The sequence below is a fragment of the Podarcis raffonei genome, chromosome 4 (genome assembly GCF_027172205.1).
Source record: "Podarcis raffonei isolate rPodRaf1 chromosome 4, rPodRaf1.pri, whole genome shotgun sequence".
Lineage (NCBI taxonomy): Eukaryota > Metazoa > Chordata > Lepidosauria > Squamata > Lacertidae > Podarcis > Podarcis raffonei.
In genome coordinates, this window is record NC_070605.1 from 65,832,632 (window position 1) to 65,849,697 (window position 17,066).

A 17,066-nucleotide genomic window follows, 5' to 3' on the forward strand; every position below is an offset into this window, starting at 1 on the left:
GCTTAAGATCCTTTCACACACCAACCACTACAGACTGTGACTTGGCGAACTCGCGTTGCTAAGAAATGCACAGCCCTGCAATCGCTCGGCCAAGGGGACGCTAAGCCCCGGCCCACACTTGACAATTCAGCCACTGGAGTATCTGACATGCAACACACAAAACACACCCCAATATAATTCCAACATGCAACACACAAAACACACCAAAATAATTTTCCCTCTGTTTCCCCTTTCCCCAACCTTACTGGCGGCACTCTACTGCCCCCTCTGTTTCCCCTTTTCCCTTTTCCCGTCCCTGTCTGGCGGGGCGGCACCTTATTGCCACGGCCAGTTCCTTTGTTCCTTTTCTGGCGGCACTCTACTGCTCACAGTCAGACCCTTTATCCCTTTTCTGGCGGCACTCTACTGCTCACAGCCAGAGGAAGCTGATCGGGCTTCCTACCACGCCCTTTCCCTTAGGGTTACCTGTTCCGCTGCGGACCCCTCCTTCGGCCGTCCTCTTTTCTCTCCCGACTGGGTGTCTCGGCTCAGGCACAGCGTGGCGATCTCCCCCTACGAACTGGCAGGGTGCGCGCTGGAGATTGCGAGCGCTGGTCCTGGTTGCTCACCCGGTCGAGTCTGGCCCCTCGGTCCACCTTTCGTGGGGTGGGGACCCATCCCGGACACGAGCCCCCAAAATGAAGCCTTAGATTAGCAGTACCCGGAGGTCCAGCGGTCCGCCAACCCCGTGGCCAGAGGGGAAAAACAATTCCAGAGACTTCTTGGTCAGAGAAAAGAGATTTATTGAGATCTGCGCAGAGGCAGCCAGTGGAGTCCTCTCCAAAGACTGGCTACGCCCAATTTTACATTTGCAAACTTTCTTATACCTTGAAAACACCCTTCCCTCCCCCAAGCTTCCCCAAAACCTTCTCCAATCAGCTGGCAAGTTTTAGCTTACTTCCTTATATGGCATATGGCTATCTAAACGCCCCTCCTTCCCTTGTTCGTGTGTTCTTCTCTTGCGTTACTGCATCAGAGAGCATGTGCAGAGAGTACTGCAGTTTCTACTTAGCTGAGAGAAAAAAAACAGGAAATGGGCTTCCCTGCTAGCCAGCAGAAAGAGGAAGCTGGCCTTTCTGCAAAGCCGCTGCTCGCTGTCTACTAGCCGGCAGAAAGAGGAAGTGGGCCTCTTCCCAATTCAGCAAAGCAGGATAATATGCAATTTTAACAGAGCAATTTAGAAAAGCAACTTATCAGAGCAATTTACTTTAGAAAACAATTTATCAGAGCAAAGCAATTTACTTAAATATAAAATACAGGGAATACCTTCCCTGTCCCTTCAGGCCGATGAAAGATCAAACTTCACGTAGAGGTTTCTTCACGGAGAGCCTGAAGAAAACAGACTTCTGAGAGGTTGGTGTTGCATTTTACTGTTTTGTGATTTTTTAAATTTATTTTTTGTAAATTGTATCATGCATGCAAAATTGTCAGCTCTATAAGCTCCCTAATCACATTTTATGTGTGATTAATATGGAATACCATTGTGAGTCCCTCCCGAGTCCCTGAATAAAGAACTCTGAATGTTTATTTTAAAAATAGTAAAAATCTTATAAAAGTGATTACATCTGCCCCTCTGTACTGAGTTTGTCTCACAGGCATAAGGCTTCGTCTATTCAGGCAGTAAACTTTTCTGGACATTTGAACTGTTCCCATGCAGAATGCAGAGGAAGTAGTGCTAGAGGACACACTTCCAAAAAGATTTCTTAGCAACCGCTTACACTAAACTCCATGAAGTAACTCCAAAAGTAGACAATGCATTAAATGTGTGACTGTACCTAAGATGCCTAGCTTTTTTAACATTAAAAGCAGCCACAGGAAGGCCTGGTCAGGAAGATTTGGAGTTTTAACTATTGGTGCTGATAGCAGCTTCTCTCGCAGAACAAATAGCTTTGGGGGATTTTTTTTATTTTATTTTTTTGCAAGACTGGTGATGGTGGTAGGTTTAAAAACTCCACTCCTTGCATGCTGAGTGGCCCCTCCTCCTCCAAAGTTGTTCTTGTATTTTAAATAACTAGACACATTAAATGCAATTAGATATTTAATATGCTTTCTAGTTTGGCCCAGTGTTGAAGCAATGTCTTAAAGAAACTGGAATCAACCCACAGTAAAAGACGCTGTGTTCTTAAAACTTTCTGTTCCCTCTACAAACAAACCATTGGGAGATGGAGACAAATCCACAAGAGAACAAGTGTTCTCATGAATTTCTTACTGCATCCCCATGGCAGCAAGCATTCAGTGACTTTGAGACAGGAGTCAAGTCTATCCAGCAGCATCTCACACCATCTGCTATGATACTGCTGGTTCTGCTTCATTTACGTTGTCTCCTCTGCCTTCCATCTGAGTCCTGGTTTTTTCTATTTGACTCTTTCTGCTTGAGTTCATGTTTTAGAAACTGTAACGGTTCCTAGGATCACTTTTTCTCTTTCCTCACACACTTGTTATGGCTTTAATTAAAATTTGATTTTAGAATTTAGCCTCTCACAAACACACAGATCCCCTAACTATGACAGCTTCTTTTCTTTGGCATCTCCTTTTGTTATGGTCAGCAAAGAGTGATTCCATTTCTCAGAACAAGAAAAGCATCAACAATGGGAGAAAGATGAAAGTTGCAGAATAGCCCACAGACAAACTAATGAAGATGTGATGATAGATGCGTATAGCAAGTGCAAATCACATGAAATAATAGCAGTTCTCTGATGGAGAAAATAATAATTTCATAAAACTATCATTTTGATTATTCCATTTTCTTTTGAGCCTATGGCCTAGCTAAATTGAAAAGGCCTGTATCTGCCTACCTTTTACAGCACAGAAACTAAGTGTTTTCAGGTACAGTGCTTTATGTAGTGAATGTCCATTCTGGAACATTGAAAAGATAAAACTGTTAGACTCTATGGTGGCCATTCTATGCATGAAAAGAGCATCGGCTAAGCATGGCAATTGTGATTAATTTTGAATTGTTTTGTAGCTTGATAAAAGAGGATATTGGGAGACATTTAGTGAATAGGAAAATTAGTCAAAGTTCTAAAAGAAAGACACTGAAAAATTATTATATGTAATCACATTATATTATGATGAGGGCTGATCTGGAGATAACTGGTCCTTTGCTGTCATTTGAAGAATTCTGGATTCTTCACTCTAACACTAAATTCCCATGTTGCATGGTTTGGTCCTCAAATTACAGGCTAAACATAGCCCTGACTACTATGTACTATGCATATAAAGTCCTAAGTGCTGTATAGAAGACAGAAGTGGCATAAGGTAACTCCTCATTAATATTCTAAGCTTTGGTTAAGATACTCAGGTACAGAGTACATCAACTATTAAAAGCACATCATGTGTCTTTAACATCACTTTTCTCTACTTTTACAAGATGACCAGGAAAGGTTCCAGTTTATGTTGTGGTTGTAGTTACATTTGTAGAGAAAAGAAGTCTGAGCTAAATCTCAGACTTGCTACTTGTAGCCTCCATCGTCTGTAAAGGATAAGCCGTGTGCTGACTAACTTCACTTCTGGATCTCCAGTGTTCCTGCCTCTTAACCAGCACATGGCTCATGCTAGCGAGGTGTGAACAGAATGTGAGTAAAACTCTTATTGTTATTTTCAAGAAGACTGTGTTGTGTTATTCTTATTTTAAGAGGGAAATAAAGAGGAAATTTACCAGGAAGGCTCTAGTCTGGACAAGTCAGACTGGATTGCTTAATTAAAAGACTCTAGCGAGTCATCATCTTGCTTCCAATAAGTTGCAAAGGGAATATGCTCTGTTGTTTGCCCACTAGTGTGAGAGAGGAGGGATAATAGCAAAACAATATATCCTCTCCAACCTTCCTAATCATTCCCACAGCAGTGAAATATTAACTCAGAAACACAGCTTCTTAAGTAGGAGCTAAGGTGAGAGTGTACAAAAGCAGGCATGATAGCAGGTTTGTGAGACAAGACCATGGTCAAACACAGTGGAATAGTCCAAGGGTAGGCAGGATTCCAAGAACAAAGTCTTAACAGATGCTCTGGGTCAGTCAGGATATAAAAAAAAACAACTTGTAAAGTTCCAGCAACTAACAGCAACTGGAAGCTTTTGTAGCCTGATCACCTAGGTCCATCCAGGCCCAGCTACAACTGGTCAGCCCAGCCTTCTAGGTTCTCTTCCAGGTCTCTTACTCCCTCTGGGTCCTCAGCTACAGCTAGACCTGGCCTCCTGAGGCTGGAGGTATCTGGGATAGTGCTGGAGAGCAGGTGTTCCATAAAGTTTTCAGATTTCACCTCAGGGATTTCATCTGATGAAGAGTCTTAGGCTTAGGGCTGAATCAGGCATCACACTCTGATATAGAACCAGCACTTGCACTTTGTTCACCTTTTCTAGACATTTTCTGGAACTAACAATAATGTAGTACTGCATTATATAATCCTGGCAAGGTGCACATCTGTATTACAGTCAAAATTATAGCTCCTCTTCCTTCATAACATGTAGAAGTATGAATTATGACTTCCTTAGCAATATCTTTTATAACTGTTCAGTGATTTTTCATTTTGGCACCAGCGCTAACATTCTCTGAAACAAACATTTGAATAATAAACATCCACAAAAACATGATGTAGTCTGTCATATTTTTAAAAATCTGATTGAAACAGGTGCAGTCAAATATTGTCAACACTTCCCACTATCTTGTTCCTAAGACAACTTCAGTACCCTCTACATTTGGTAGATGCAAGTAAAGTCCTAAAAGAAAAGGTGTTCTCTACATCCAATTGAAGTCAGTGGCGAAATTCCCATTGATTTGAATAGAGCTAGAGCTAGAGCTAGAGGGGTGGTGGATGGTGATGGGAAAATGAATTATTCATGGGATTGAGTGTAGGTATTTTTGAACACTTTTAAGGATTGTATGAAATGTATGTTTGTATGCTTGTATATTTGTAATATATGTGTATTAAAAATTCTTTTTAATAAATAAAAAATTAATTATTATTTTTTAAAAATGAATAGAGCTGGATTACACCCAATGCTACTTTAGAACAGTTTAAATTAAATTATATTTTTAGCATTTACAAACAATGATGCGTGTGTGTTTTAAAAGCCACACATATAAAAAGGCAAACTAAAATGTAAATTATGTGAGAAGACTCATTCCAAATACACTTAAACAGAAGTATTAAAATCAGTGAGGTTTAGAGCCAATTCTTCCAACCACTTTCGGGTTGTTTTCAAATGCATGGTAATATTTTCATTTCACTGGGAATTGAAATGACACCACCATTAATCAAGCTCCTGATTATACTCACTACTGAAAACAATGGCTATGATCCAATCCTTTTGTACATGAAAAGTGAAGGGAGGGTGGGAAGAAGGAACAGGCTGGGATGGGTTATTTCTAGTTATCTATATTGTCCCTGTGACAGTGCCTTACAATATACCACACCTCAGACACATTCTGTGATTCACACCAATGTGCAGAGCTAATCCTAGTCCTGGTGTGAATCACCAGCAAGGGGGAGAAACTGGCTTGTTCTGTGTGCCCACCTACAGAAGGAGGACAGGAATTACAGAGCATCAGGCATTGTTAACTGCAAGCTGGTCTATTTATCACAGGGATCAACAATCCTGTAGTGAGTTTCCTGCACACCCTTGGCTGTATATTTAGTATAGCTTACTCACATGAGTTAGGATCTTCGTGTTTCCCATTCCAAATCCATAGCAGAGTTGTTTACCAATTGGAGTGAGAAAGTTTATTGCATGATAACCACAATTCACACAGTAAATTGTACAGTTTGAGTTGCTAATCTTGGTAGTGGATGGTAACTCTAGAATGGCTCTGAACTTTCCCCTTTACAGTGGTACCTCAGGTTACATACGCTTCAGGTTACATACGCTTCAGGTTACAGACTCTGCTAACCCAGAAATAGTGCTTCAGGTTAAGAACTTTGCTTCAGGATGAGAACAGAAATCGTGCTCCGGCGGCACAGCAGCAGCAGGAGGCCCCATTAGCTAAAGTGGTGCTTCAGGTTAAGAACAGTTTCAGGTTAAGTACGTTCCTCTGGAATGAATTAAGTACTTAACCCAGGATACCACCCAAGGTATCCTTTATTTGCCCTTCACTTGCTGGGTTCAGGTGAGGATTCTGCATACTCTGAATGACTGGATTGACCTCCACACATTCAGCAGAACTGCTATAAAGAGCCCATGCACAAACAGCTTGCACTGCTCAGTGGTCAGGGACAGACACAGCTGATGAGATCCTGATTCTTTCTCCACACATTTACGGTCTGTGGAATCATAGTATGAACAGAACTTTCCTGTCATCTGCTTGTGTCTACATCATGCCCTCAGTGAGCCCGGATTCAATTGTAACACCATTCTTTTTCAAGCATTTGTGGTGGCTCAATAAGGAGCTGGAAAGAAGGCAATGCATTGAGCTGACTGGGTATAGATATATAGAGGGTAGGACTAGAACCAGTGGCTGGAAATTTCAGGGAAACAAATTTCAGTTAAACATTAGAAGACACTTCTGAATGGTTACCAGCTATTCATTGTTACCACTACTTCCTCCCTCCTTCTTTGGATATCTTCTAAACAGAGACTTAATGGCGAGCTTGCAGGGATAGTGTTGCATCCTGCATTGTAGAACCTATATTGAGAAAGGGGTTGGAGTAGATGACCTCTTAAGATTCCTTCAACCTCTTATTCTGTTTGCATTCAAGTATTAGGGACAAATGCATATACTCCATTTGATGAATATTGCAACAGCCTCTGTCATCTCAATTGCAGTTGTCAGAAAATAGCGTGTTTATAATATCCCACTTCTGAGGAAAATACAGCGTTGGCTGTTTGAAAATGTTTACACTGAAGTTATGTTAACTGTGAAATCAAAAGACAGGCTTAGGGATTTGGGGGTGTGTATTTAAAACTACTCTTAAAGGCATCGTTTTTGGGAAATAAATGAGATGGACAATTGGATTGGGGGAAAGTAAGGCACAGTGAAGAAATAAATAGCATGCATCGTTAAAGCCAAGGCCATAAAATCAAAATGCATAGAATTTTTTTTAATGGTCCAGTGTGAAGAGAAATCATGCTTTATATCTGAAAAATACTTAGACTGCAATGTTAGCTGCATACAAACAGCTTTTAGTAGGCTAGGCCCACTAATGAAATTCTGCCTTTGGATGATGAGCCTCAGATGGATGAAGCACACTTCTTACATCTCCTGCATAGTGAATTACATACCTTGGGTTCCCCTTCCCCAGCTTGCATCTTCTACAGAAACAAATCCATATTTATATTCTAAAATTACTTCCACACCTACACATCCCATTCTAGCTAGGATCATACCTGCATCCATGTGAAACTACATTCTTTAACAAGTACTGTGCGTGATTTCCAAGTCTGGTTCTGCTGCTAGACCTGCACATATTTAATGTTGAAAAAAAGATGTAGTTTCACTCAGTTGACCAGAGATGGGAGAAGAGAGCTAGATTTAGAGGTGCTCCCACACTCCCCATCAAATTGCTGATCAGTATAAATTTATAGCTTATTTACTACTACTACTACTAATAATAATAATATATATCTCAAACATAATAAAGCAGTGGTTTTCTGAATTCCTTGAATAGTAACAATACAATCCTAGTAACATTTAGTTAACAGTAGAGATGAGGCATGATGTCACTGAGCTGCAAAGCAGAGGGAGAGAAAGGAGGGGCATTCCATTGGCTCTGCTAAGAGGCCAGTTGCTTTAGGTTCTTTCTCAGCTGTTACCTAGTAGATGGCATTCCCTCAAGCATGCTTCAGTAGATGGAGAGTTATGAAACAAGGCCATTCCACTGAATGGCTCTGCTGAGACCAGTTCCCTTTGCCTCTTTATTTACCTGAACAGTTCACGTTGCACCTGGTCTCATTAGATCTTTAAAAAGTTATGCCTGAGTTTGCTTTTGGTTTTCATCCTCCTTCTCCATCCCCCTTTTTTGTGCCTTATAGATGTGGGGGCAGGCACAGATTTATTTATGTGTAAGCCACTCTCTGAACTTTTTTGGCTGAAAGGTGGGGTAAAAGTGCTTTAATTTATTTAAAGAAAATTCTAACATATTTCCCTGTCCCTGCTTTACTTCATTGGTTATTGCTTAGAAGGACCAGAGAATTGCTAGGCATGACAGCTTTGTAACACATGTCTATTTAACAAAGCATTGAAGGGAGGAGATCTAGTATTTCAATAGCCACTCATTCCCACTGAGAACTATTTTTAGCTGGAACCAAATCTGTGTTACTATGCACCATGTAAAAGATAAAAGTGGCACCACCATGCTCAGATAGCTCACAAATTTGTCTCTTTAGGGGTGAGTGGGGGTCAGGTCTAATGAATATTGATCATGCTGCAATAAACTGAAATATACCATGTCATGAAACAACTTAGGAGGTATTCCCCTGAGGTCAATTTAACATTTTACAACTGTCGTTTTTAAGACCGCCTTAAATTCTGTGGCGTTACTCTCCTAATACACACCCCCATTCTCTCTCTCTCTCAGGTGGAAAAATTAATGCTACAATTGATTAGTTAAATCAATGAATATGAGAAACACAACAAAGCAATGGCCTAATTCTTACTAAGCTGGATCTTTCTCTGGCCTATTCAGACTTCATGTGGAGATTTACATAATAGAATCCTCCCTCATAAAAACAATTTTTAAAAAAGTCTAGCACGCTTTGATAGTACATGTATGCTGGCAGGAGGATCATGGGATCCTGACTACACTTCCAGCACCATAATTTAATATAGCTCTGAATACCAGCAGCTGTGGAACTCTCCAGTAGGGGGAGTGCTGTTGTGCTCATATCCAATATAGATAAGCCTTATATCTGATTCAACTTATGATTTGTATGTTTTATGCACTAGGGTAATGCTATTTTTTGTACAAAAGATCATTCAGTCTTGTGATACCCCATCTGAAATAGTACAGTTGGGATACAGGCTTGCCACCTCAGTGAGAACAAGGCCATTATATCTGCCTTAAAGGTAAAGGGACCCCTGACCATTAGGTCCAGTCATGACCGACTCTGGGGTTGCGGCGCTCATCTCGCTTTATTGGCCGAGGGAGCCGGCATACAGCTTCCGGGTCATGTGGCCAGCATGACTAAGCCGCTTCTGGCGAACCAGAGCAGCGCACGGAAACGCCGTTTACCTTCCCGCCGGAGCGGTACCTATTTATCTACTTGCACTTTGATGTGCTTTTGAACTGCTAGGTTGGCAGGAGCAGGGACTGAACAGGAGCTCACCCTGTCGCGGGGATTCAAACCGCCGACCTTCTGAATGACAAGTCCTAGGCTCTGTGGTTTAACCCACAGCGCCACCCTGCCTTACTTTAGCTGAAAAATCCATATTTTCACATTTTACTTTAAATAGCTTTAAAAAAAAGTGTTATTGAACAACATTATTTCTGAAGTCTAAACAAAAGGGGGGAAATCCCTGAAAGACCAGAACACTAAGAGTCAAAGCTAGGGTTCCTAACTGTTCCTGTATCTTTTAGAACTATTTTATCTACATATATTAACATATTATAATGATTAACATCATGCTGTAAAAAGCTTCACCTACTTATTTCTGTGAAAACAGCTGCTGTTAAAGGTATAGGAGCAAAACAGATTGTGTTTTTTAGTGAGTTTTCTAATTGTGGCAGAATTTTACTATTCCAGTACCTTTATTGTTTAGTGCTGTACAACAAACACTACTGCAAAAGCAATATCCTGTTTACTTTAGGCAAATGAATCTATGTTGATTTCTTAAAACAGATAACACGATTAGAAATCTGAAAATAAATGGTTTCAGTTTATGAATTTTCTAATATATATTACAAGCAAATACAGTGGCCTGTTTTTATTACAAGAGTGTTTTCTTGGGATTTTATTTAAATATAGCTAGTTAGCTCTTGCTCAGATGTATGGACTTAAACCTTCACACTGCTACCATGACTCATTTTATGAGTGGGCTGGTAGCATGCAGGGGCCCTGAAGCAGCAGCATCTATACATCAATTTCAGGCTTTTTTCTTGTTCTAGACAGAGCTCTCAAATCTGTTCCCTTAGGAAAATTAAGAAAGGATTTCATCAGCGCAATAGATAGAAGTCATTTGCAAAAAGTTCAGAGTCTTTCCTACAAGATGGCGTTATTTAAATTCAACATCCTCCTGCATATCCCTCAGAACAAAAAAGTTTAAATCTGTGAAAATGCAATAACAAGATTTGGAAAGACTGAATAAGTAATGCACAAATGAAACTCATAATAAGGAGCATAAATCTGGATGCATTTGCAGGATAAAGTCTGGCAACAGGTCCAGGCAGAAAGAAGCACAGTATAAAAGACAGAGGATGAAACCAGAAACAGTGTTATGACAGCATGAGACTCTTGATCTTAGGATCATAGGTTTGAGCCCCATGTTGGGCAAAAGATTCCTGCATTGCAAGGGTTGGTCTAGATGACCCTTGTGGTGCCTTCCAACTCTACAATTCTATGATAGCTCAAGCTGTTGAGTAAAAGGAATTGAAGTGTAAGCATGATGAACTCAAGCTTGAGAGTCTGCACCACAAGAGTGAATTGAAAATTCCATGTCAAATAAAATACTTTAAGCAGAAGGATTACCCACAGGATAAAATGGGAAACCAGGATGATACGACATGAGCACTACCATTTTAGGAAAGGATGCATGTAGAGATCCAGGCTCTGCCTAGAGAATAAGGTAAAGATAAGATTGTAAAGGCTTTGACAACATGACATCTAATAATTTGGAGGAGGGTGGCAAGTTCCTGACACATTTGGTTTTCCTCTCCAGAACAGCCTTGAAGCAGATATTGTTCTAAAGTGATGAAACCACTCTACTAATCTCAAAGAACAGCAGAATATTCATTCAACTAGTACAGAAGATGAAATACTACATAGAAGCTTCTGTATAAGGTTTGTTTTTTAAAATTTAAAAATACTAAATGTAAAATATGCTTTTCAGAACTGAGACTTCCTCTAATCTCTTTATAGCTGAAAACAAGTATTTTTTGATAGACTTTTTTGAGTCCTATCTTTTAGTTAAGAGTGCCCTCTGGTGAAGAGATGAAAAGTCAGGGAAAGATAATCTTAAAATAAATTAGCAAAGAATGGTTCAGCAAAATCTAGATTTTGTTGTTGTTGTTGCATTCATGTGTGAAAGTATTTTAGGCAATCCCCCCCCCCATGAAGTCCCTAAACAGCCTATATTACGGTCTGTTTTACAGATGCTCTTGCCTCATGCCTATAGCTTGGCATAAATTTGAGGTGGGTGCCAAAAAGCAATAAGTGCGCAAATCAATTAGGTTTGTACATAGTACCAAATCATAGTTAGAACAAGTTATGCGAGCAAAAGCAGGGTTTCATATCATGTTTTGCTGCTGGAAAACAAATTATGGTTAGATAACTGGGACTGGTTCGGTCATTCACATATTCATTTGCTGTAAGAGCACTAGTACCTTTCTTTTCTTGTCCCACAACAAAAATCAAGCACTCTATCCACCCAGGATATATGGAATTTAGCTCCAAATCTGTGCATTTGCCAGAATAGGCATTGCCAGTCTCACTCATGCTTGCTTCACACAAAAAATGACACCTAAGATTCCACAGTCCTAATTGCAGTGTAAGACTCCAGCCAGTGTCAGTTGCAGTTCTCAGTGGAGCTTCTTGCATCCCAAAGATGCATGTACTCTCAAGAGTGCAACAACGAAAGAACAGCCCTAACCCTCAAATGTCTGTACACAGTGCTCTATTTTCTTTATTATTCTAAGGGTACATCAACTTGGGGTTTGCCATCACCTAACAGCAGCTTGAGGAATGAGGAGGAATGTGTATGCTGTGAGTTATTGCAGCCCTACTGAAACTCCTGCCTACCATTTCTTCATTGCAAAAGGTTAACACATATTAGTTGGTGCTTTAGTGCCCAGTAATTTACTGAGACAATAAATCAGTGGTCATCTTATTGATAGTCAAAGGCCCATCACATTCCGTTTTTCTACATTGTGCAACTTTATATGACAATGCCACCACCTGCTGACAGTTATATGAGCTGATTCTTGGAGTGTCCTATGCTCATTCCATGGACCACTAGTATGAAGCCCTGCTGTGTACCACGGCTCAGACACAGCAGTTGTTTGTCAAATGTTTTTAACAAGCATTTATATTTGCTGGCACACAGCCAGTAAGTTGCAGCATTGTGCCCTGAAAGTATTTCTTCATTCTCCCCAGGAGAAAGATTTGCCACTGCAAAAAAGCACTCAAAATTAAATAAACGAAGAAACCATATAGGAAGGCCAAGTGAGAAGCACAGGAAATGTAGAAACAGATGTAGTAAAGATGAAGAGCAAGGGGAAAAAATGGGTTTGGATTAAATGTAGAAGGCTGAAACAGAATAATTGAAACAGAAAAAGAACAGATATTAGTGAAATTATGACCCCCAGTCTTTTAAAAAAATGTACCTCAATGACTCAACACGACATCAATTTTGTAAGGTTTGTGTTATTGTCTATATACAACTTACACAAAATTAATTTTATTAAAGAAGGCAGAACTGTGAAATAATAATGGTAAAAAATATAGAAAAATCCAGTTTGAATTTAAAATATTTAATACAAAATGTTTGAATTAAACAGTGATGGTACATAGCCTTGATCCTCTGTCATGTTCAGATTCCGCATTGGTAATCTGCAGAATTCCTTTTGGCAATGTTTTGTTCATCTGTTACACTACCAGATGGGGGGCAGGGGATGGCAGGTTGGCAAATAGCTGAAAAGGTGACAGCAGGGAGGTAGCTTTTTCCTTTTGTCCTTTGAGAATGATAGAAACACAAAGGCACACAATGGATTAAGAAAAATATCAAAACAAAACGGCTTTTATTCACCTTGCTGCAGGCAAAATGACAAACATGGGGAGAGATTTAGCTAAAATGAAAAAAGGCAAAAGATCAACTGGCCCCATTTAATCATTGAAATACAAAGATCCTCAGAACTACTCCAGTAATTCTCAGCAGCCTTACTCTTGTTATCAGGTGAACCATGAATTTCTGGTAGTTCCCTGCAGCAATAGTGAATTTAGCACAGAGATGATAACGCTGAAAGCTCATTTCTCAAACATATTGCTCCTTGTATTCCAACGCTAGTATATACAATATCTAGAATGGAAAGTACTGTAGTGCTTTGTTTATAACAAAGTGAATCCTGTGATTCCTTCTAACAGATAAAGTATCTTTATCGCTAGGGCAGAGGAGAAAACATGGGGAAAGGCACATCAGTAATTATTAAAGGTAGTTTTCAGGCATATGGCTGATTTTATTTGAGCCTAGCTACACATTACACACAATTCAGCTCTCCAAATCAGAGGCATCTTTTTTGCATATTATCTCTCAAAAGCAGGGGATCCAAAAATAGCCCAGTGAGGACTAAGTATTCTTAGAGGGCACAGAATGCTGACTGAAGGTGGGGACAGAAAACTATAGGGTCTCAAACAGAAGCACTCCAGGCTCCTACACTTTGTTGCAGGTTTCTCTTCCACTCTTTAAGTGGAGGGGCTGAAATGCATTTTTCCCCATGGACCACCTTTAATTTGATAACTCTCAGCATCAAATTAAAGTCAGTTGATTTAAATATTGGCTAGTTTACTCACAATCCACTGAGATGACGAAAAAAACTAGTTAAGAGTTGTAACTAATGTTTGCAAGCAGAGACAGGGAACAGAAGGCATTTGTGCAAGGAAAGTGCTTGTTTTTAACACAGAGGCAGAGTGAAAACCCATACGGTATTTGTATTCTTTGTTTGTGCAACAAGAGGATTGTAGACACATACCTTATATAGAACATCCTGCTCAGGGGGAAACTGTTCCTGAATTATAAGTGTCTGAGAAGACAAGACACTGCAGTTTTTCAGTGGTAAAGGTACCCTGCACATTCTTCGACCCTAGTATTGAAAACCAACAGCTGAACTCAGTCATCTGACCCTATACCTTTAAAGCACGTTCAAAATAAAGTTTTCCCTCAAAGAATTCTGGGCACTGTAGTTTGTTAATGGTTGTTGAGAACTATAACCCTGAGTTGGGAGATGCATGTACTCGGAGAAATCTTTGTATACATTACCGTAAATTGGAAAGGGGAAACAGGCAAGGAAAGAGTACACTCTTTCTCTATCCACCGACTCCTTGCTGTGTGGAGGGAGCTATGGGACCTAAGTTCAGACCATGGTAGGTTGAATGAGAGTGGGAAATGCTGGGGCCCCAAATATTATTTGGAGCCCCAAATGCAGTGCCTCAAGCCCACCACATTACAGTGGTACCTCGGGTTACATATGCTTCAGGTTACAGACTCCTCTAACCCAGAAATAGTACCTCGGGTTAAGAACTTTGCTTCAGGATGAGAACAGAAATCGTGCTCTGGCGGTGTGGCGGCAGCAGGAGGCCCCATTAGCTAAAGTGGTGCTTCAGGTTAAGAACAGTTTCAGGTTAAGAACGGACCTCTGGAACGAATTAAGTACTTAACCCGTGGTACCACTGTACTTGAAAGGAAGAAGGGGAAACAGCAAGTGGCAACTTAATAGAATGTATTACATTCTTGAGCTAGGACTTACCTAATAGGAAAGGGGAGGGGAAAGAGGAACAGCTTGGGTAGGCGTGATTTAAAGTGTTCCTAAGCAACAGAAGAGAATACAGTGGATGGAGTTAGACATAGCAAAGCATTTAGAAGCTCTCAGACGTGTATGGCTTCACAATCCTGGGATACGTCCATAGGCCTCATTTACACACCCTGGCAGTGCTACTGCTGAATAAATGTTCTGGGGGAGGGGAGAAAGCAACAACTGCTCTTTATTCCATGGTAGTGGTCTCTGAATGTTTCCTTTTTACTCCCTCTGGGTAATAAAGGGCTATGTATGTAATAAAGGTTTACTCCCTCTAGGTGTAATTTTCTATTCTTTCTCTTTCTTCAGATCTCTTCAAAACCACACTATGGCTGCTCCAAAAGAGCAAAAAGGGCTGTGTACCTGGCATTCCATAGGGGTTTTACACAAGAATAAGGAGGGAAAGCTTGTGGCTGGTCTGGGTGTATGTGTGTGTGAGAGAGGGGGGGCGCGCTGGCTATATCCTGGAAGGAAAAATAATTGATTTGTTGTGTGAATAAAAGCAAATGTTTGTTTTCTCTTGTTCTAGTTTTCTGATAATGGAGGTGACGTAAGTGTTTAATGTCTAAAGGGAGAAGTGTTGAGTTTTTAATTCACATGGGAGCTATGCTTAATTCTGCAAGCCCAGGCTCCCAATTCAGCATTGGGAAGCTGTGATTATTTAGTGATTAGTAGAAAGCTTATGAATAAAGCATTGCTATTTAATATTTCTGCTTAAAAATACTGTGCTAAGAATTCATCAACTAATCTTAAGCTAGTCACCCATTACTGTGCCTTGATGTTTCTTAGTTGTAAAGTTAGGCTGGCATCTTTGGAACAGAATAAATTTGAAGTGGACACGATTGGCTCTGAAATGAGCGAAGCCATTTCTGCAAAAATCAGGAATTGGCTCCTTTGTGAACCAATAGAAATTTTGACAGCTTGAAGCAAGATAATTGTTTCCTTCCCGCTTCATTTATGCTCATGTCTGAGTTAGGCTAAGAAATGGTGACCAGTCCAAGGTCACACGGTCAGTTTCCTAGCTGAGTGGGAATTCAGTGCAAATGCAGTTTCTGTAGTTTCTTTAAGTTCAACTTAACAAATCATAAAGTACTTGAGAAAAAAAGAATTACTATTTGTTTTTCAGTGGCTAGAAATTGTTAATACAATCAGATGAAAAACACTAGTGCAGACAAGCATATTTTGTATGTGAAGGTCAGTCTTCCCCACAATGATAAGGTGCATTTATATTATATTATAGGCTTGATTATTGTAACTCACTCTACGTGGGGCTGCCCTTGAAACTGACCCAGAAACTCCAGCGGGTGCAGAATGCCGTGGCGAGACTCCTCACGGGTTCCTTGCCGTGGGAGCACATTCGTCCAGTGCTATACCAGCTGCACTGGCTCCCAGCAGAGTACAGGATCAGGTTTAAGGTACTGGTTTTAACCTTTAAAGCCCTATACAGCCTAGGACCCTCGTACCTATGGGACTGCCTCTCCTGGTATGCCCCACGGAGGACCTTAAGGTCTGCAAATAATAACACCCTGAAGAGCCCAGGCCCCAGGGGCATTAGACTGGCCTTGACCAGAGCCAGGGCCTTTTCGGCCATGGCCCCAGCCTGGTGGAATGCTCTATCACAAGAAACCAGGGCCCTGCGATATTTGACATCTTTCCGCAGGGCCTGCAAGACAGAGCTGTTCCACCAGGCCTTTGGTCAGGGTTCAATCTGATTTTTTTCTTTCTGTATAAGAGGCTTCCTAGCCCGCTCACAGATTCTTTATAAGACCAGTGGTAACAGTTGGCCCTGGGGAATATTAACCACTCTCAATTTTACATGTGGACTGCCACCTGTCCAGATTTTAATATGCTCTGAACTAATTTTAAGATGTATTTTAATTAATTGATTGCCTGTTTTTATGTTTTTATGTTCTTTGTATACTGTGTTAGTTTTATGATGTTAACCGCCCTGAGCCCGGCTCCGGCCGGGGTAGAAATAATTTCATCATTATTATTATTATTATTATTATTATTATTATTATTATTAAATTTGAATCTGTATGTAGAAATTACCATATTTAAATTAGTGTCCTTTTTTGTTCTCTTTTGGCTGATGTATAAACAACCATCCTAAGGGAAAAAGTAAAGTCCCTGACAGCACCTTCATAGATGAAAGGAAACTAATAATGAGTAAGCTTGAAATAACCCTCAATAGTCCACAGCTGGCCATAAAGTCCAAATGACAGAAAGAGCAAGATGTAAACTAAATTCAACATTTATTTATTCAAAATGTTCCCGGCTATCTTCAGTTCTCCAGGCAGCTTGCAATATATTATTTTTTAAAAAATATGTAAAGCAAACATCAGTACAGAAACACAACACAATTTTATCAGGTG

At 40.3% G+C, this 17,066-nt stretch overlaps 1 long non-coding RNA gene across 1 annotated transcript; it reads left to right on the top strand.

Annotated features, from left to right (window-relative positions):
* The first annotated feature begins 1,328 nt into the window (after window positions 1-1,328).
* On the top strand, window positions 1,329-16,405 carry LOC128413153 (uncharacterized). The gene is made up of 4 exons (XR_008330260.1): window positions 1,329-1,392; window positions 3,448-3,614; window positions 10,845-10,966; window positions 15,001-16,405. It is a non-coding gene; the product is annotated as an uncharacterized LOC128413153 (long non-coding RNA).
* The last annotated feature ends 661 nt before the right edge of the window (window positions 16,406-17,066 follow it).